General features: G+C 41.4%; 1 pseudogene; it reads right to left on the bottom strand.

The window, feature by feature from the left end:
* Positions 1 to 11,064: 11,064 nt before the first annotated feature.
* LOC101585156 lies at positions 11,065 to 11,714 on the bottom strand (annotated as a pseudogene).
* Positions 11,715 to 22,455: the final 10,741 nt, after the last annotated feature.

The following is a 22,455-nucleotide window of genomic DNA, read 5'->3' as shown; positions in this document are numbered from 1 at the left end:
AAAAATTTAAAAAAAAAAATAAATAAATAAATAAATAAGTACTTCTTAATTCCATAAAATGTTGCTATTCTACCATAAAAAAATGAACATTTGTTCACATACCAACTACTTACCACACATCACAACAGGAGTTTTCTCATGGTTTTCCTCATTCAGATTGGCACAGAAACTTGTCCAAAGCCATGTGGATAAGTGATGGCAAAGCCTGGATTAAAAACTCGAGTCTCTGACTAATCCCACATCCTTCTCTTGTCCTCACAGGTGATGGAAGCCTCCCTGCTGCATGCTCTGCTGGCACATGCCTTATCAGGACGTCCAAGCTATCCGCAGCCCAGCAGCAATTTTGTTGTACCCAGACACCATCCAGCCTGTATACCATAAATAATCTTTAAAATAAAGTTACATAGGTCCTAAAGGAAACTTGGATCAGTTTCCATAAGTAGCAGAAACCCTTAAAAATAAGACTGTAAGACAGAACATAAAAAAGGGGTCCCCTGAAGTGTAAGGAGATATCAAAGCTTCTGAGCCCAGAGCTGCTTGTTGTAGGCTTAAGGGGGGGAATAACAAAGTCACATCAGCACTTAACTGAGATTCTCTACTTGACCGAGTCAAGACAACTCACTTCCAACTGGTTCTTGGAATAGTCCCTGGACATAACGAGTACTACAGAAATGCCCCTTTACACAAATATGTAGCTGATCAGTGTTGAGTTTTAACATCCATCAAATATGAAAAAAGGAAAGTGAGGGATAAAATGAAGCAGGGAAGAAAGGAAGGAAAGAAGAAAAGGGAAGGGGAGAAAAAGGAGAGAGAGAAAAGAAAGAAGGAAAAAAAGGAGGAAGTTATGAGTGATAATGAAGTAATTACAGGCAGGATCTATACCAGGAAGATGTCCACATCACTGTGTGATGTTTTGGTAGTTAATATTCTTCTAGGGCCCAACTAAACATAGCTGTCACACCCTCACCTTGGACATCCTATATGTGGAAAACAGCAACAAAAATACTGAGGCAATATTTCAGGCAAAAAAAAATCATTGCCATTTAATGTCAAACCACAGCCCAGATATTTTCCCACAGAAGAGGAATAACATCTTCATGGTGGCAGGGGTGGGGGCAGAATTCCTTTAGGGAAGCATCTGATGGCCTTCTTGGGCAGGAAAGATTGAGAGACCCAAACCAGGGGCATCTCTAGGAGGAGGCAGTCAAAAGAGAAAGAAGAAAAAAAAAAAAAAAGAAGAAGAAGAAGAAGCTAAACAGATAAGGAAATAAAGAGAAAAGAAGGTTTGGGGTTTCCTAGCTACGATGGAGGAGAGAAGTGTGCAGGAACATGAAGTAGAAAAGATAATCAGCCTGTCTCACAGAACCCAGTTCTCCTCGCTGTCCTTGTCTCAATCTGTCTCAGCAAGATGAGCATGCTGTAGGCTTAGCACATCCTCCACCCTCCTCCACAGAAGACTGGCGGCTCCATGACATCAGGGTTGGTGCCTCTTGGGTGTTTATTGAGCAGATCGAAGCATCTAGGTCAGCATCTGGTGCACAGTAAGTGCTCAGTATGGATCTGTTCAGCAGATATGTGAAAAGAAGTAGAGACAGTGACATGTCAGGAGTCCAGAACCAGAGAAAGGAAGAACCCCAGAGAAGGCTCTTTGCAATGAGGGAAACCAAGCCACTGCACAGAAAAGCTGCACACAGAAGGCAGATGTAACATATTACATGCGCCCTTTTTGCCTCCATTATTCTCAAGTTCATTAGCATATCATTACGGACCACAGCCATGTGGTACTCAGACCTTGGGAGTGGGCAGTGGACAAAATGAATCTGTTCTCATTTAAAAAATGAGATGATTATAATTTCCAGAATTTTGTCTGTTTTGAAAAGCTACTTGAAATATAGAATGGCCAGGAGGACATGAGCTTCCTGCAACTCCTTGGAAATCTAGGAAACAGCTAGGGTGTAGACTCAAAGTAATTTGGAGGCTGGCAGGGTTAAGGACACCCTCCTGCCTGGCCCTCCTCTGCCATCTGACTCTTGGGATAAACTAGAAACAGTAAATCATGTGGAAGGGCAACTGATATTCCAAACCTTCAGTAACTGGAATACAGAAATAAGCATCGGTACACAGTCAGCACCACACCCAGCAGAAATTCAAACAATGACAGTCTAGAAAGAAGCCCTTCATATCTTCTATAGAATAAAGAATTGGCTATAAATGCCTCTTTCCCCACAGAGCCACTCAGGAAGTTACTGGCCCCATATCACAATATCAGGAAAAGCCATTGATTGGTACTTATTAAGTGCCCACTTGTTCCTGGTGCTAGACAGAAGACTCAGTACCTCTTGTAAAGGCGCTCACTCAATATTATCAATATCAATATAAACACCACGTGACAGTCCCAAGATGACCCTTTAAGACCATATGAGAGAAAATCCTGAAGATTTAGAAAATAAGCCATTTTATAATTAATTTTATTGAGAAACAAATAGCAATGAGACAGTTTCAAAACCGATTAGTAGGACAATTTCAATAATTAATACAGGTGCCAGGGAGATAGTTCAGTAGAATAAGCCCTTGCCTGGCAAGCGCAAGGGCCTGAGTTCAATCCCCAGCTCCACCAAAAAATAAAAAATAAAAAAAATAATTAATACATTGCATATTGTTGTCTTCATAGTGGTTATTCACATTACAAGATGCAGACACGATATCTTGTCCAAACACTAGTATTACAAATCTTTCTTCTCACTGAATTGAGAGAAAGTAGCTGTATATCCATCCTATTTTGTATATAAGATACAAAATGGTCCTTCATTTGTATCCCTTTTTTTGTTTAGTTTTGTCAGAGATAGGTATTTCATTGCCATCTAAATATTGTAGGTGCATGAATTCAGCAAAATAATCCAATATACTCTAGTAGTCCATAATAGAAGTGGGTTATCCATAGGACTGATAATGTCAGAAGTTGTTGACTTGAGCCTTTTACAGCTCAGCATATTAATATGGCTTTACTTTTAATACCTCATTTTTATACTTTTCTCCTGCATGGTTAAGACCAAGATAAATCAAGAGCTATATAACAAGAAATGTAACTTTTGTATCTGACAAGGTCAGTCAACTCCCCTCAGGATTTACCCTGAAACCCTGTACCTCAGTTTGTAGATCTTTTGTCAGTGTCAGCCATGTGGATGAGTCATGGTCATTGCTTGACCAATTTGCTCTCTGTGAAAGCCTGAGAGAATATTTTCTCTCCAGGTGACTTTCTTTAGGCAAACTCTACATCATTGATCACTTTCCTCTGTGGCCCCATAATCTCCTTGATCAGAAAATTTGGGGCACAACTGAGTTACATGATGTTACAGTACAGGTTCTCCTATGTCCTGAGTTCTCACTGACCTTGAAAGGCTAGGGTCAAAATGTTGGCTGTCCTTGTGGTCCTTCTTTTTCTCTAATTTTTGGTCTGCAAACTTAAGTTGTTAACCCTCCAGAAGAGAAGCTTAATGATATTATTGCCCTATAACATAGGCAGTTGAGCTTAACCTCACTATCTGTCTGAATATCAAACATCTTAGACATACATGAAACAGGTATTTTCCATCAAGTATTGTAGGCACAACTCTCTCCCAAGGCAACAGACAACAGGTTTAATATTTTGCTTTATAAAGGACACTGAAAATGAAGATGTGTGGTATTCATTGAAAAAAAAATTAGTTCTTTAAAATAAACTAGCAAGCTGTAGTTTGCTTCTCTCCTGCACATTAAAGGTCACATCTCAGTAGTTGTCTCTAAAGTGACAAGTAGATTTACAAATTTCAAATTCTCCTGGAAAGGACTTTCAGAAGAGAGAAGAGTTCTTCCCCAAGGCGAGGATAACTTAGCCTTTCTAAAGCTACAAACATTTGGCAATAGGAAGTGGGCACAGTAGTGGGGACAAGAATGGGGTAAATAAAAATCCTTTGCCGTATATGCTTGGCAGCTTTGACAGCTACAGTTACAGCTAAAGGTGGGGGGAATACAATGCTTCAATGAAAAAATTGCTTCCTGAACTGTAAGTCATTTCTAGGAATAACTTCCCATTAATCCCAAGAAACATTTATATCTATGAAGTCTGAACAGCTCTTCCATCAGTTTATTGGGGATTTATAATAAGGGAGCTGTCACTTTCCCACAAGGAGATGATATGCCCGCTGACTCCATTTCTCTTTCAGGCACATGAGGAAATGGTGGGTAATGCTTCTTGCCTTGCAGGGAATGAATCAAGAGTGGCAGAAACACACCCTGCCCTGAGCCTTACAATGGAGAACTCTGGTGTTCTGCTTGTCACCCCTTCTCGGGCAGCTGATCAACATCAATATGTAAATGCTCATCCGAAACAACCCACCCCTGTCTGTCAGCCGTGTGGGAACCCCTCCCTCCCTTTGTGCTTCTGTGACAGGGCAGTTTGATGAACGGTCTCCCTGATGCTCTCCATCTCATTAGAAGACAATCCTTTGCTCAAGCCTTAATGGACTCTACAAATTGTTCACCCTCCCTCTGCTGCAAGATTATGATAATTTTATTACTCATTCCAGAGATGCATTGCCAAGAATGACAACATGATCAGGACCACTGACAGATATAAGGAACATCTCCCATGACATCTGAGGAAGGAGACCATCTGAAATAATGTTTGATCTTTAATTAGGAAGAAATGATTGGCCACTTTTCAAGCAGGAGAAGCTACAGCACAGACACCCTCAGCTCTGAGAAGCCCGTAGCGTAGCCCCCCAGGGCTAGAGGCAAACCCTCATCGAGCTGCTGCTTGTCGAACAAAGGCCTCACTATGCCAGCTGCAATATGCAAGTCAAATGGGCATCATTGTCAACCGCAGTTCTACATGGTGACTCAGAAGACAGAGATTCAGATCTTGGACCTGACTCCTACCTATATGGGTACATTGTCCAGTTATGTTCCGTTTCTACATAAGATTAGAGGCATAACGCAATGGCCAGTATATCTTGTCAGTCCGAGACCCTACTATGGCTGACACTGTTGGTCACCAAAACAGCAACATTTCATTTCTCCTTTCTACTCCATAGGCAGCACACACCTCCCACAAGAGGAATAAAAGTGTCAGATACTCACTTTCCCAACTTGCTTTGCAACTTGAAATGGTCGTGGGCAGCACCTTCAGGGACATATGACAGAGTGTGGAGGTAGCTGAGATTACAGAAAACAAAGAGTGAGAGTGTGATGAGTGAGCTAGAGGATACAGTCATTCTTTTCCTTTGTGGACTTAGAGCTGCAGCAGCCAGGTTTGAAGCAGGAACAGGAGGGGAAGATAATTTCAGAGACAATGACCCAGACCCATGTCATTACACACCTGCTGAACCAAATCTCCATTTGCTGCCTTTCAGCTTGTTAGGATGAGAAAAGTAAATGCAAACTGATTCAGGTGCTATTTCTTGTCCTGCAGCCAAAAACAGCTCACATGACTTACTGTCTGTCCCACACACACACATACACACACGCACGCACACACACACACACACACACACACACACACACACACATTCTTTTTCATGCTATATGCCACAGACTTTGAGAAATGTTGACTGGCTTCAGGCTTCAGCAGGAGGCCCACAGAACCCTCAGGAAGGGCTGGAGGGCAATGTCCAATCCTTTGGGACTCACACCAACCTGACCTGGAAATAAGAAGTTACTTTTCCTTTGCCATTCCTATTAATTACCGGGAATTCAGATAAGAAATCTTATGGTCACTAATGACCCAGAACCCCCAACTGCAAGATGCTTTTGCAGTCTTTTCCTCTTGACTGAAGTTAAATCTTTCAGTTTAAAAAACTCTTTAAAAAATATATAGAGAGATGATACTCAACCTTAACCTACAAACATTTTACAAAAGAGCATTAGCAAATATTACTGAAAAAGAGAACAAGTTCTACTTGAAGAAATATTTAAAAGCTATTTGTTAAACAGTTTTAAATCTTTCAAGAGTCCGTTCTAGACATGATATGCAAAGACTTACAAGAAAGTAAATGTCCACTGTTGGGCCCCAAATCATGACTATTACTAACTAATGCCCTCTAAGAAACTTGACAAACTGAAAACAACAAACTTGAATAACAAAAATGAATACCACCATTCTGAGTCACTCAGATAAAGCATCCATGTTAGCCTAATTCTGACATAATTTCCCCTCATTCCAGAAAGCAGGAGCAGCTCTGTGGCAGATTTCATATCTGATTAGCCTCAGACACTAAAGGGGACAGTTGGAGCAGAATTTCTGATGACTGGATATCTCTGAGCTCTGCTTCATGCCAATGCCAAGGGGGCTGGAAGAAATATCACTATGACAACCATTTATGTGGCTAAAATGAAAAAGCAAGACTTGATGGAATGAAAGAAATACATGCACTTATAACTCTAAGATACACGGCGAGTTTTGTGTTTGTTGTTTTCTAAGACTAAATCTAGCAGATGTCCCACCATCCCCTGCCTATAGATAGGGGAGGGGTGTATAAAAGAGACCATAATGAAACTATGAATAATAAGTAAAGGACTTATACCAGAGGGGCTGAAAAAACACTAATTCATGTCCATGCACAACATACACGTGTATCTAAACTAGCCATCCTTCATAGGTAATTTATCTGCTCTTTCCCACCGCTTGTTATTTTCCTTCCTTCATTTGAAATATGTTTTGCCAAAACCCCCAAAGCAAAATATTCAGAGTGTCTCAGTGCTGCCTATTTAAAACAACAGGTAGGGTTAGTAATGAGTTACTTCAATGTGTTCTTGGCTGAGTCTGCCAAGGCAAATCCCAAACTGCCTTTGGGAAGTTGACTGTCTCCAAAGCCCCTCACCAGTCACCTTTGTTCTCCAGAAAACCCTGAGAAGATGTCATTGCAATGGACAATTCTGCATGTAAGGGGACCCCAGGGGATCAATAACTGGGGCTTGCTTTGTCACTGTCTTGGCCTAAGTTTCCAATGTCTAAATCTTCAGAAAGAAGGGAGCCCTCCACCGGTTAAAAAAAATATGTAATAACTATGCTGCTTAAACACACACACACACACACACACACACACACACACACACAGTTGTTAGGAAGGTTTGAATGTAACCTGAGCAGTCCCAAACCTTGACAGCTTGAATTTATGTCTGAATTATGCTGATTTCATAGCACTTACTTCAAAAAAAAAGTTTCATTATTTAGAGGAGTTCTTTTGATGTGTCTTTCTTCCCTGGGATGTCTTGCTTTGCACCCCTGGATAAGGAACCCTACTTTTGCCCTTTTCCCCCTTTGCCACAGTAGATAAAACTCTGCAGGAAAAGGCTGTTTCTCTGTCTAGACTATGATCTTCACTGTGCTTCAAAGATGAGAGCCCCTCATGCTGCCACCTGGCACAAGGCACTCAGTCCTTGCCACACTAAAGTCCTCTTGAGTTCCTGCAGAAAAGGGAAAGCTTGTACCTCCCACAGCTCTCTGTCTTTCTCTCCTAGCAAAGCATAGGACAAAAACAAGGTTGTATCCCAAATCTCAAAAGTCCTTCCTGAGAAGAACTTCTTCATACATCTGCTAGATGCCTTCTCAGCATGAAGGTCAGACGTTACCCTGAGTCAGAGCTGGAAAAGAATTCCTCTTGTTCTCTCTGCACCCTCAAGGTGACTAGACCCTGGACTTCTTCCTCTGCAAAGCAAGACAACTGCAGCCATCTATGGAAAGTGGCCACCTACTTGGGGCAGCCATGTTTCCACTGGGTGGCACTTCCCATCTGGCCATAAGATTGGGGGAGGGGAGTTGTGCTCCAAGCTGAATTTACTCCTATTCTCTCTCCCCAAAGCCAGGGAGACAGGGTGACACTAACAGCGATTATAAGCATCACCATCAATAACTGTGCTGCAGTAAGAAAATGTTTTCAGGTCTCCACAGAAACTCTGGTTTACTTGAGCTAAGAACTAAAAGGCTTGAGCTTGTCTTTTCCCTTCCATAGAAGTTCAGTGTGTTCAGGAGAGGCTGCTTTTCCTCTAGTTCCCCCAGTGATGGTTGCAGCCACCTATTCCTTTACAGCCCTTGCTGCAGTTGGCACGCCATGACCACCATCACACACCTCACACATCTGGAGCCCGTTCAATGCCAGGGATCACCACTGGCAAGAGCGTCATAAGATACTCAAGGCTGGGGACCCATGAGAGAAATGCCAAAACGTGTATTGAAGTATGTTTCCTGGGACCATTTCTGATACCAACTTCTTCATTCAAAATCCAATTAGAAGACAGAAACTATCCTTGCTTTATGTTTTCTCTTTAACAGGGTTTTATAAAATATAAGTGACATTTAGGGATAATATTGTTAACTTTGTATAGGACAAGAGAACACTAGGTATCTGGCAGGCACCAACTTCAGGAAGTAGCTACTACTGTTAGGGTATAGGAACCAAGGGAAGAGGTTTGGATTATCAGAACCTGGAAGCGTAGAGAAAATTCACCCCATCATTGAATATTCAGATCTCTCTGCATGGTTTCAATTTCAAGCTGTTTGGTCCTGTGTTGCTATGAAAAATGAGGACACCTTTTATATATAAAATACAAGTTCACATGTAAAACAAAAGAAAAAAGAAAATTCACCCCAGACTTAAGGCCTTAAGGCTCAACTTCTGAGAAAGAGATATTTCCCCCCAGCTGGTGCTATTAACTCTTAGCTCAGAGGCGGGTTTCTTATGGAGCTGAGACCCAGGCCTCTAAGAAATGGGCCATGGCCAGCAGGACTGGTTTCTTTGAGGAGACAGAAAGTAGCAACTGTGCAGCTGGAGTGCAGGACATTGCTGCGCGATCCTCCCAGGAATAAGCTATCCTTCAGGAGTCTCCATCCCCCATATCTGCACAGCCTCACAGAAAGTAGCTAGCAAAAGCAGAAGCACCATTGTAGAGTCCCAGCCTCAGCTTCACAAAGCAGAGTATTATGAAAGGGCTGGTTTGAAGCTGAGGCAATAGCCTTAGAACTAGACCAGAAAGCATGAGATAATTGTTTGTTCAAACAGAGTAAGGGCTTTAAAAGGCAGAGGTGAGAAAAGAAGAGGTGTTGTGACTGAGAGAACAGCATAAGCAAAAATAGTCATTATTTTGCTATTGCTATGGGGAATAGTTTGTTGTGCATGCTATAGGGCATTCATGGAAATGGAGGACACAAAAGAGAAAAGGTGAGGAAAAAATTACATTGAAGACCATTTTGAGTGGGAACCTAGGACATGGAAATTTTTCTTTTAGTCATTGGGAACCACCAAATTTTGTAATAAGGAAGGGTAAATGACCAAAGACAGGTTTTGTATAGATGGCAGCTGGGAGAAAGAAGTGGTCACTACTTTCATTTTTAAATGCTGTCACTGAAGTAATGAAAAGAAAGCTTTATTTTAATCACATCAAGCATTCTTCTTAGGTATTCTGGGATAAGCCATGTGTTCCCAAAGCAATGCTTTTTTTTTTTTTTTTTTTGGTGGTACCAAAGATCAAACTCAGGACCTTGCACTTTCCAGGCAAGCACTTATTCCACTGAGGTATCTCCCTGGCCCCACAATGATTTTTAAATAGAGATGAGGAAAGCAGAAAGGTTTTCCTGAACACGATGCCAGTCCCCTCATTGGCTTGGTTATCAACAACAAAGGTAAATACAGTCACTTTGTGGAGAAGAAACTTTGCCACCACCAATGTAACCAAGTTAGCAAGGCAAACACCCTGTTGTAAGGGCGTCATAAACTTCATAAGCCCTTAAATCTGATGCACTGGGGACACAGATATTTGGTGGAATTCTTGTCAAAAATGCATAACTTCAGACTAGGACCATTCTGCTCCATAACTGCTCAGTCCTCCTCAAAAGTGAAGTCAGAGAAGACAAAGAAATAGTGATGAACTGTTTCACATTGGAGGACATCAATTAAATGAAATGTGGAAATCTGTACAGAATCCTGAAACAGGAAAAGACATCAGAGGAACAACTGGTGAATTCTGAATAAGAGCTAAACTGAATAGCACCAGTTCTAATGTTATTTCTCATTTGTGGTCATTGTACCATGGTTATGCAAGGAAATATCATTAGGAAATGTAGAGTAAGATATATAAAAGAATTTTCTGTGCTACTTCTGTAACTTTTCATAAATCTAAAATGAGTTGCAATTTTAAAGTTCTTTAAAAACCACAGGTTTATTTACATGGTTGGAGCCCTGTGGGATCTCCATGCATTATCACCACAGTATATCTAGGGTAAATATATTGTGAGACAACTCCAGGTGCCTTCCCTGGGAAAACAAAGACTAGACAGCCTGCAGTCATTATATACCAACCAGTTAGGAAGTTATTGAAGACAGAGTCCTGTGGAAGGCAGACGAGACAATGGAGCTCAGAGAAAGAAAGGTGAGGGGTTATCAAAGACCAACATTGTCAACTTCCTATTAGAGCCAGGGACTGGCCTAGTTTATAAGACAGAATAATAAGCCTCCGTCAATCAACCCACACTTCAAACAATGCCTGTTCCCAGCACCCACACCTAAGTCATCTTTACCTCCTCCTTCACATCCATATAAATCAGTCATCAAAACCTGCTGACTCCACTTCAGGATTATTTGACCCACCACAGTATTTTCCAACCAGCAACAACCCACTGGTGTCTGGTCCTAAGATGATAGAAAGCTGGACATTAGCAGGTGTGAAGTTCTTTTGGTGAACCCGGGAAATTGTCTTTAAGGGGCACTGAGAGTTACAGGGCTCCTTTACCTTCTCTTCCCACCCAGATGATACATCAGGTTAAGCAAATTCTCAGACTGAATTCTACCCCACCTATGGTCCTCTATGGGCTCATGCAGGTCCATCAGGGGCCTAAGCTGAGTAAAGCCTCTGACTCCAAACTACTCAGGTATTTTACAGACTACTCTGTGTAAAAGGTTCACCCTGAAATGAAGTTATCATTGCTTTCTTTGTTTTGTTTTGTTTTCAGGACTCACAGCATTTTATTAGTATCTGAGGAACTGGCACCTCGACCTTCACAGCTAAGACATGGAAGAAGCTGCTGCTTTGGGCTTAATACCAGTAGACTTTCTTATGTCTCCTCATTTCCTGGATCCCCAATGCCTCCATCACCTCTTCCTCCAGTGTCTTTAGATGAGGCACATACGTTCTTTCTAGGGCATCTTCCATGATGTGTCTTTGGGACCATCAATCCATGTTTTGGGGATGATACCATCAGCTCTAGGAAATTCAGGTTTGGGGATAATTCTTCCTGATCTTGTAGAGACTTGAACTCACTCCCTTGCCTCAGTAAACTTCCACTCAATCTCAGTGAGTTTCCTGTCCATAGGATCCACAAGTTTGACCTGGTTGTGGAGCAAGGGGGCTTCACTAGGAATCATGGTTCCCAGAGAATCCTTGGTCCTGCCAATGTAGTGGATATGTGTGTTCATCCCCCTCAGGACCGCCCAATTTCATTGCCAGATGACTTGAACCACTTTGCCCTACTTCCCAGCATTCTTGCCTTCTAGGATCTCCACCGTATCCCCACAGAACAGGTGCCAATCTTTGTCAGAGATGGGTTCCACAACTACTGGGCGCCACCAGATCCCTGGGCGGTTCATCTTCTTATCTCCCAGGGAGCCTGGGCAGTTCATTCCATAGCAATGGTAGGGAGGCAGCGTGACCTTGGGTGCCAAGGCAAGCAGGGCAGAAAGACACATAGCTGGAGGTTGTGAGAAATCTCACCAGTGAGACGCAGAAGCTTTCCCAGCTCTCTGAGTGCTGCGGCCCTCCACTTGTCTTCTGCGTGAAGTTACCATTGTGAGTTATCGTTGTGTTCTAAAGAAAGATTCTCTCCTCCCACTTCATAAAATTAAGCATCCAACTTTACCCTTGATTGGGGATTCAGGCCCCATCTACATTAACCTTATTTTTAAACCCCACTTTGCAAGGACAGATCATAACCAATTAGATATTTTGAACACCAATAAAAAAATCTTTCTAAGACCCTTTATCTTATTTAACAGATCAGATAGTACAGATTCAAGCAGCACTATCTGATGGAAGGCCTGGGAAGGATAGGTCTGATTAATTCAAATGCTGATGACTAAGTTATAATTAAAAGTTAATTTATATCCACAGAGACATATCAAATTGTCTGCCCATATTAGTGTACTTTTAGTAACCTATACAATTTCTGGTAGGTGTTAGGGATAACTGCTGAGCTAAAGCAGACAAAGGCCCTGTGCACAGGCTCCTGAAGGCCAAAAGGTAGGAAGACACCACTCATACATCCCAACCACTAAACCTGAAACTAGCCAGACAGTTGCACTCAAAAAAAATGACGTCATTCTGGAAGCTCTGGTGCAGAGTGTGGCCTTATGGAGGGAATAAAGAAATATGACAGTTGAGCAGAGACCTCAAGGAAAACAGCCTTGGTCAAGGAAACAGAAACGGGGCAAGAACTGCAGGCAAGGGCTAGCCAAACAGCTCAGCAGACTAAAGCACCTGTTTACACAGAGTGTAGCAGCCAGGGGTTCGATCCCCGGGCCTGCCGTGCCAGCCTTGCCCCCAGGGCATGCTGAGATGGTGATAGAGACCAGGTGTGGTGGCATGTTCCTGTAATCCCAGCACTGGAGGGGAGGCTGAAAACAGGAGAATCACCCTGAGGCAGATCTCTGTAGTGAGACCCTGTAGACCCTGTACTAAATACACTTTTAAAAAAAGAAGAACTGCAGGCAGAGGAAGCATCTCTGCTAGTGGCAGGACAGAAGGAAGAGCAGTGCCGCTTGCATGAAGAGAGCCCGTCTTATTCAGTTCCTAAGAGTTTGCTCCATGTCTGACCCCCGACTCCTGTACTCTGTTGCATACAGCGAACACTAGTAATTGGGAATTTCAAAGTCATAACAGTGTCATATTGTACGTTGTATCTGGAGGGTTATTTTTTTTTCCTTCACTAGACTTAATTTTTATGTTTACACAAAAATGTGAGACTGTGACTCTCCCTCAGTGGAAATCCAGTATCATTTTCCAGAAAGGAAGGTAATTTTATAATGCCATAACAATGTAAATCACATTATTAATTTCAGGCTAGATGGAGTCCCAACAGAAGGCTCTGAGCCTCAGATTTGTGCTCTTAGCTACTAAAATAGAGAAGCAAGGATAGCAAGAAGAACTCTGAATTGATATTTTATCCTGGTGTCCTTAAAAAGGACTCAAACAGAAACAAGCAAACAAAAAAGACTAACATCTGGTTCTGTCCTACAGTATTACATAATGTGTTGTCTGCAAAATGCCTAAAACAATCTAAGCTTATCAATGATGGCATAAGTATCACACACCGAGAAAGTCCTCAGAGTCATGCCAAGACTGAAAGGGAGAGGCCTGAGGAAGGGCAGTGTTTGCTCATACTGCAGATAAGTAAGCTGAAGGTCAGAGGGCATACACACCTGTGCAGTGTCACACAACAGAATGTGACAGAGCCAGAAATGGGAGCCAGGGAGGGTGGCTCTAGAACTTTGCTCTTTGTAACTGTGAACTCTGTTATGTAGAACTACTGGGAAGAGGAGGAGAAGGAGGAGGAAAGAAAACTAAGAGGCAGGGAAAAGAGACAGACAAGAAGGTAAAGGAAGAAAAGAAAATGAGAGAAAGAAGGAAAGAAGAAAGAAGAAAGAAGAAAGAAAGAAAGAAAGAAAGAAAGAAAGAAAGAAAGAAGAAAGAAAGAGAAAGAAAGAAAGAAAGAAGATGATAGATGATAGATAGATAGATAGATAGATAGATAGATAGATAGACAGACAGACAGACAGACAGACAGATAGATAGATAAAAGGAAGAAGTGAGAGGGAAGGGTTCAGTTCCCAGCACCAAAAACATAGCCCTCAGCTCTATTTCCTTGTTGGTCTCCTGTCCAGTCATGCCAGAAGTCAGTGTCCCATGGTTGTCCTAACTTGGTTCCAGTGCTTCTCTACAAATACAGAAACAGACCATTAATTAGCTGTGGCATACTGGCAAGCCAGCCCGACTGTAACTCGGAGGCCTTCCCAGCACTGTAGCCCAGGGGGTTCTGAGGAGGGTGAGAGTGGGCACTTAGCTGATGCCTATTGTCAGTCTCCCTCCCAGCTTATCACCGCTCCTAATACGCCAATAGTCCTTAGCTTTAATCCTCTCAGTTACATAAGGAGACTAAGTAATAAGAAGATGACTAAAGACTGTTTTGATCTTGTACCTTTCAATATTTGAAGTTCAATCTTTCTATGAAGGGCAGTTTTCCCCCTTAGGTCTGTTCTGAAACAGCTAAGGACAAAATATTTCCTTGGCTGCTTCTTCCAGAGTGGGAGAGGAGTGAAGCAAGTAAGCCCCAAGCATTGTCCTGAGATAATCAGAAATGCTGCCCACTGGCTTTTGCCTTTTGCATCTCTGGTCCAGTATAGTAAAGGACTCATAAAAAGCCTCATGGACATTTCAGACCAAAGACTTTACTACGCTGGTGCACATACTTAAGGGTCCTCAGCAAGTGAATCAATGGATTTTTGAACACCTTGGTGTTCTATGCTGAAAATCACCAATGTTCTTCTCCTACATCTTTCACCCCAACTTGGCTTTACCTTCAGAGCATTTGACATCACCAGAAGTTGTATTATTTATTTACTGGTTTGCATGCTTGGTACCTGCTTCTTTCAGGAGACTGTTGACTCTTTAAAGACACTTGTCCTATCTGTCATGCACATGCTTAATTCCTAGTGCCTAGAATACAGTGTAATGTGTAGAATACCTATCCTCAAGAAAGTGGGATGAGGCATTAAAGAAAGATAAATGAGAGATTCTTTAAAAATAGTAATTGTGAATGTGGGCCCTAAGGGCTGGCTTCCATGGATTGACTCCAGCACCATCACTGGCCTGCTGCCCAGCCTTCTGAGGCCTCAGAAATGGGATGAAACTATAGACAGAGGCTTCTGCTTCCTGAGGTCTTCTGCAAAAGGAAATAATGTGATCTACATCAAAAGCCATTTGGAAAGAACAAAATGAACTCCTACATGGAAAACACCCAGTGTCAGGTACAGGGTAAACTTTCAATAAAATGAGCTATTAAACAAGGCCTTACCAAGTTTGCCCTTGTCCCAGTCCAGCCAAAGGAGAGTCATGACAAATCGCAGCACACAATGAATTTCTTCTTCCTCCTACAGACATCTAGAATAACAATGTCTAACTAAGCTGATGCCACTGGCATGGGTTTACAAGCTGGGAAGCCTTCTTGTGAGTCTAATACTTTCTTACAGAATTCCTGAGGGTATGAGGTAGTGTGAAGATGAAGTCCATTTAAATGCCTGGGAATTTTTGTCTTCTGATCCTTGATTGAAAGTGTTTGTTTTCCAAGCTAGAAAGATTTGCTCTTGATCATCTTCAACATGTATCAAGTCCCATTAAGTCTTCTCATCATTTGGATGTGTATAAATCACACCTCAATTTGCTGATTAGGAGCCTATTTGATTTTATCACCTTTCCTATAATTATATATTCCCCATCTTCTAAGTAGGTCTCATTTAACTTGTAACAACAAGTTCAAGGGCAAGCATTATGCTTCAAACTCCCTTTAACAAAATTGGGCAGCAAAGGCAATCAGCACCTCAGAAGTCCCTTTCTAATTTTTTAGATTATAGCAACTGTTGTAAATCATGAGCATCAGAAATGTTAAGAGCCCAAGATGGAAAATAAAAACTTGTATACCATGTTTAATACTTAGATTTATAAATAAGAAAGCACAAACGGATTTTGATGTACCAAATAATAGGTAATAAAGCCTTTTTAAAAGAAAAATAAGATCTGATATAAAGTTTGATTCCAATAACCTTCTTGGCAAAGAGATTTCCTGTTATATTTAAATGTAAATGACTCATGAAGCTTGTCAGAAATATTTAACTCAAAGCCAGAATCAATTCAGCAAGAGAGGCAGAGAACAAAGCCCAACAAAATGAATAGAAATGAAAATGTTTGAATTTCCAGATTTTGATAACTTTATGCACCTAGAAACAGAGGGACGTGATAAATGGGTACAATTAAGATACTCTACATGCCATTTATTAAATATTGTGTGACATGCAACTGTATGGATTTCTAGCTTAACCAATCACAAATTTAATCAGAACAGTTAACACTTTGTCTTGATGGCGCTTTGGAGAATTCAGCTATCGATTAAAACATATTTATGTGTCCTCTCACAACAATTCATTTTAAAAGTCTTTGATTTTTTTTCAAAGAAGAAAAAAAAGACATTTAATTTGGGTCTCAATGTCCTAACAAGAAACATAAGCTTAAAATCATATCTCTGTTTCAATCCAATGAAGCAGACATGCAATTTAAAGGAACTTAAAAGAATTAACCACAGCTGCAAGAATATAGTCTACAGAGATTTTTATTTAACAACATATTAATGCAATTCACTCAGCTAATTCTACTTTGAGGGGAATATTCATGTAGTTTTGCAGTAGGAGATGAACATTAAAATCAGTTCAAAAATAAAACTATAACAATAACAACAGCAACTAACATTTGTCAAGCACTAATTAGGTACTAGGCATCCCACTAAGAGCTCTATATGTCAAATCTTTTTTATTGAAAACAGCTCAGATGTGTAGGTATTGTGGTTGATTGTATTATTGTCACTCTCTCTCTTCCCTGTGTGCTTTTTCAAGGATTCCCAAGAGAGTGAATAGAGTATATTTCTGCTTATTTGCAGTAGGCATGGCCAGGTGACTTGCATTGGCCAATGTAGTGACAGCAGACAAATGCCATGAGAGACTTCCAATGGCCTTTAATGACTTGCCCTGCACTCCCATTCTTCCATCTTCTTCTCCAGTCCCAGAATGTGATCCTCTCTTACCCAGTCAGCCCAGAGTCTGGAAGAACCACAGCCCACCCACAGGCCCAGGAGCAAGAAAGTACATATTTTATGCTCTAAGTCACCAACATTTTCAGATTGCTTAATACATAGCATCATTGTGTACTGAGCTGGCTAACTCATTATATTGTTTACTAGGGCTGCCGTGAGAAAGTATACAGAACAGGTGAGAAATACATACCTCACTACTCACCAGGACAGAAGTCCAAAGTCAAGATGTCACTAGGTTGATAACTTCCTCGGGCTGCAGGAAAGGATCTGTTCCAGGCCCATCTCAGCTTGTAAACAGCTACTTTTTTCCCATCTTTCCAGCAATCCTTCCTTTTTATGCCAAATATGCCCTTCCAGTGGACACGAGCCATGCTGGAGCAGAGCATGGCTAATGAACTCCCTTAAGTAGGCATTCAATATGTGGAATTTTGAAAGAACATTATCAACTGCTAGTATTCTGGAACTATTTTTAGTCTCTAGTTTATAAATCTAGAACTTGAATTTCCAAAATAGTATCTTTTTCCAAGATCACAGAGTAGGCAGTTGAGCTTGAACTCAAACATCTGATGAATACTTTGCCCCTAAACTTTACACTATGCTTTTAAGCCACTACTTGGCACAAAATGACCAGGTGAGTTTTTCAAAGCTGGTAAAGCTAAATTATTCTCATACAAATCCATATACATATTTCTTATGTATATGATTTGCTATTTCATTGTTTTATCAGAAATACAGGAACTCTCACCAAAGCTGTAAAATACAAGAACTGGTAGAAGTATACGGCTCACTTATTTAATGTTTCACCCAGCTATGAGTTAGGTCCTCAGAGGGTAATAACCAACAAAACATGCTTACTTTCCACCAGTATAGAGCTTACAGTCAAATGGGTGACAGGTAGACCAAACCAGCTGTCAGTGTCCCAGGAGTCACAGCTCACATCAGTACAGTACAGTACTACACAGAGAAGTTACAAGGGCCTATGCAAGAGTCAAAGATTCGACAGCTTGTGATCTAGCTAGAGATACCAATGGAGCTGAGGTATCAAGAAATGAGCTGAGATATCCACTGTGAAGAGGAACCAAGAAAACAAGGGCATAGGAGAACATTCTGGAGAGAGGGGAAACTAATATGCAGTGACTTGGTGGCACACCGTAAAGGGCAAAATACACGGAGAAGGATAAGTAAGTCCAAAGCACCTAGAACTTCAACTGCCAGATGTATCAAGTAAGACAGGTTTTATTTTGTTGTTGTTATTGTTGGTTTGAGGGGGAGGGGAGTGTTTTATTTTTGGTGGGGTTTTTTTTGGGGGGGAGTTGTCTTTTTGAGACAGTATTTCACTACATAGTTCGTGGCTATGAAGTCACTTTGTAGCCCAGGCTGGCTCTGAGCTCACAATGATCCTCTTGTCTCAGCTTCCAAAGTGCTGGGATTACAGGCATGTACCACCACACCCAGCTAAGATAGGTATTCTGTCATGCAATCTGTTCAGCAGTCCTGATCAGTGAGTACCACAGTTGCTAAGCACCAATCACTGCACTGTACTGTCTCTTGACACAAAAGAAAATGAAGATCATTAATATTTTTAGTGGGATGGCTATAATAATTGCCATCAATGTCCCTTCCTGACCTACATACATGTTGTGACTACTGATATATTTCACTGTATTTGCACTACCTTATTTGCAATGCCTCATGAAAAGTATATTATAATTAACCTTACAAAATTGCCATTTTATATGTTGAAAGAGGATCCACTATTAGTAATTTCCATGTTTTAACCTAATTTATTTAGTAAATAAAATGTATGAACTAAATAAATCATTATAAAATACATGGGTGTGGCAGCACCATTTCAGTGGAGAAATAGAAGTTGAACAGTGGCCCAGAGTCCTCCAAGTCTCCTGCCCAAAACTGAGATTCTGGGGACACACCAGGAACACTGGCCACCACCTCACGTGTGTGCTCTGTCGCAGTGACCCTCAACCTGAGGGCAGGAGGAAGCCAGCTGAATCTCCCTTTTACACTCCCAGCAGTGCTTAGCTACGTGCATTTGCAGCAGCTCCTCACAGCCCCTCCACACACAGTTCTGATCCTTCAGTTCTGGATAGAAGGGAAGCAGCATAAGCAGAGACTCGGTGGCACATGGAGGGCTAATAAGCTCAAAGAAGGGAAAGGAGGTGCAGGGCTCCTTTGTTAAAATCGAACACCCAGCCCCACTGGCGGAGTAAATTGTTTCACCATCTGCTGTCCTGGAGCCCGAGGTGGCTGAAAGGTGAGGCCCTGGGCTGGTCTTCTCCGGTGCTGCTGCCAGGCCCTGGGCTGCTGTGCTTTCTGAGAGCCAGGTAAATTCGCCACCATGGAGCCAGCCTGACAACCGGGCACCTGCATATTTAGCTTGGCTCCCTGTGAAGGCACACCGGAGGCTGGTTTCCAGCACAGCTTAAACACAATTAACTTTTCATTTGATGTGGCCTGCCTCTCTCTGCTCCTAATGTTCCCCTAGGACCCAGGATCCAATAAAGTCCAACATGCGACTAAGACAGCCAGGCAGAGAAACTGACCAAATATTGCGCAACGCTATATTACAAACCTATGGGAAAGGAGTTTAATTAAAGACCACAACAATTCTTTGGGGAAATGTTTCTTTTATTAACCATTCCTGCCGAACAAAGCAGCTTTAAACAAACCCTGACTGCCTGGAAATTGTGTGTGCCTAGGATTTCTTTTTTCTTCTTAATCTGTTCTGTTTTTTGATTATTTGGTCATTAGGAAAATCAGAAGTATCTTGGACCCAAGAAATCCAATTTAAGTAGGCTCATTCCACACTTATAAATATGAGCATATGACATTTAAAGCAAACAGACCAAGAGGGACAGCTCTAAGTGTGAAATTGTTGTTCTGCATAAAGTATTACTATAAATATAGAGGAGATATTTGTAGACCGACTTACGAGTTCAGGGTGAAATGCATGCACAGCCGGATGTGAGTAAGATATTTAAAATGTAACGAAAATGTAATTCTTTTCTGCTACAATGTAATAAAATCACTAGTTAGTGTCACCTATCTGATAGCACCAATTACAAGAGAGTGAAAAACCAGGACTGTGAATCGAAGCACCGCTTCTGATAAAGTAAATGAATTGGATTTTTAAACATTATTGGGAAAAAGGAGGGAAGACAAACTGTGTGATTTTTTTTAAGCCCAGGGAAAGTCAGAGGATTTTATAGTTTGACAATTGGCCCACAGGTACATTTGAACATTCCAAGGCTGCTCAGCCATCTATAGGCCCCCCAGCTCTGTGGAGACTCATTCACTGGGGATGTGCAGGGGACAAAGGAAGCAAATGTAAAAATGCACAGGGGACACACACTTACTTTTCTCAAAAATGCCAAGACACTAAGCAAAGAAACAAAACTATAAATGTGGACATGCTGTAATAGTTCGCCATCCACATTTCGATTAGCAGTAAGTGCATTTATTCTTCTATGTACATGTAACGTGGCCCTCTCACCTAAGAAGACATGTTCTGGGAGGCCACTTCCTAGCCTGATACATGTGCTCTATCACATTTCTCATAGCTGTCTTCAGCAACATCCCTATCCTACATACTTTTGTAGAAATAAGACTTTGCAACATTTCATAGAACAATAAAACTCCATCTGTTTGGGAGGATGGGGCAAAAGGACTACAAATTGAAGGCCAGCTTGGGGAGGTTAGCAGCATTCTCTCAAAATCAAAATAAAATAAAATAGAAAGGGCTGTAGATGCCGCTCAGTATAAAAGCCCTGGGTTTAATCCCTAGCATTTTTAAAAAAAATGGCAATGGGACTGTTTCTATACACACACCCTCCAAAATCTAGGGAACCCCACTACTACTTTGACCAGCCTAACATGGCAGAAGTGACACTGTACCGATTACCATGCAGCCCTTCACTGGCCTGGCAGCATCTATTTCCAGCTCTGGAAAATTGCCCTTCATGTAGAAAGGACAAGTGCTCTGAGACCTTTGTGCTCCAAGAAGCTGAGCTACATGGACAGCTTTGGAAGAGAGAGGTGGGGCCAGGCTATTAGCACCATGATCCCAAGTGTGATTGAAAAGGTCTTGAAAATAAATGGTCCAGCCTTATAGGCCCAGCTGATGGCCTGTGAGTCAGACTCAACCTGTCCCACCAATTTGCCCTTATCAAATTACACACACACACACACACACACACACACACACAGAGTTACTTTAAGCTAATACTAGGTGGTGTGCCTCACAGCACTAGAGAGGTAGAATAGTCCTGTCCATATTTAGACTTCACCTGAAAAATGTGTGTTTTGCCAAAATTGAATTAAAACTTTGAGTCATACATCTTCTCAGTACTTCTTCAGAAATCTCAATGCCACTCTCATATTCAGCTTTCTCTTTATTAATAAATTAGAAGGAATTATCAGTGTCTCTTAATCTGTGTTCTGAGGACACTTTCATTGGAAACTCAGGGTTATTAAATAAACAGACACCTGAGCTTCACTTGAAACCCACTGACTACTCTGAGAGTAGGGTCTAGACACCGATACTGATGCTATTCAACTGATGATCATAAATTAAAAATATCTTGTTAAAATGCTATAGTTAGCCTACTAAATACCATAGCTTAGCAATACATGACATATAGAGTGTCAATGACTTCCCTTTGTGACCATGTCAGTGGTTGGTGAGTGTGGCTTTCTACTGCTGCTCAACATGGCAAGACAGCATCAGGTTACATATTACTGTCCCGGAAAAATATCCAAATTCAAAGGTTGAGATTCTACTGAATATGTATCACTTTCACACTATCATAAAGTCAAAAAATCATCATTTAAACCGTGATAAGTTAGGGACCATCTGTATTTTTAAGCAGTCTTCTCATATCTATATGCATATTCTGATTTCATGACCTTCCTAACTTTATTTTCAAATAAATTTCTAAAATATTCCTAGAAACTTTTAATTTTTCTGGTATTAAGAATGTATTCCAAAGATTTCATGCTGAGATACATCTCCAACCCATTTCTATTTTTTATTTTGAGACAGGGTCCCACTAAACTGCCCAGGCTAAGTTTGAACTTGCAGTCCTCCAACCTCAGCCTTCCAGAAAACTTGGATTATAGGTGTGTACATTATCCCCAACTACAAGTGTCAGGCAGCTACAGTAGTGAAACACTTGGACCCATTGATGCTACGACACTTCATCCATTTTGACATGCTGTTTGGCACAAGCAAACGTGGCATAAGATGAATCTTTTACATGAACCCCCTTCAGCTGAACAAGAAACTTACCTGGGAAACAAACTTGCTATGGGAATACTAGCTGCTCATCACAAATCTATCAGCCTTTCTGGTAAAGAAAAACAAATAGTGAAACTCAACTCAGACAAGTTCAGTGGATAATCACAATATGCGAAGTATCTTGCTAGGTGGTTGTAAGGGGACCATAAAGAAGAGAGGGACCCATGACTCAGCTAACTCAGTCTAGCAAGGAAAACAGTCAGTTACATCAACATGTCTTCCCATGATGCAGATGGGACCAGGGAGCTACAAAAGAAGCATT

The sequence above is a fragment of the Octodon degus genome, unplaced genomic scaffold (genome assembly GCF_000260255.1).
Source record: "Octodon degus isolate 3935 unplaced genomic scaffold, OctDeg1.0 scaffold00030, whole genome shotgun sequence".
Taxonomy (NCBI): Eukaryota; Metazoa; Chordata; class Mammalia; order Rodentia; family Octodontidae; genus Octodon; species Octodon degus.
The sequence above is the reverse complement of the archived record's forward strand: the minus strand, read 5'-3'. Positions and strand labels throughout refer to the sequence as shown.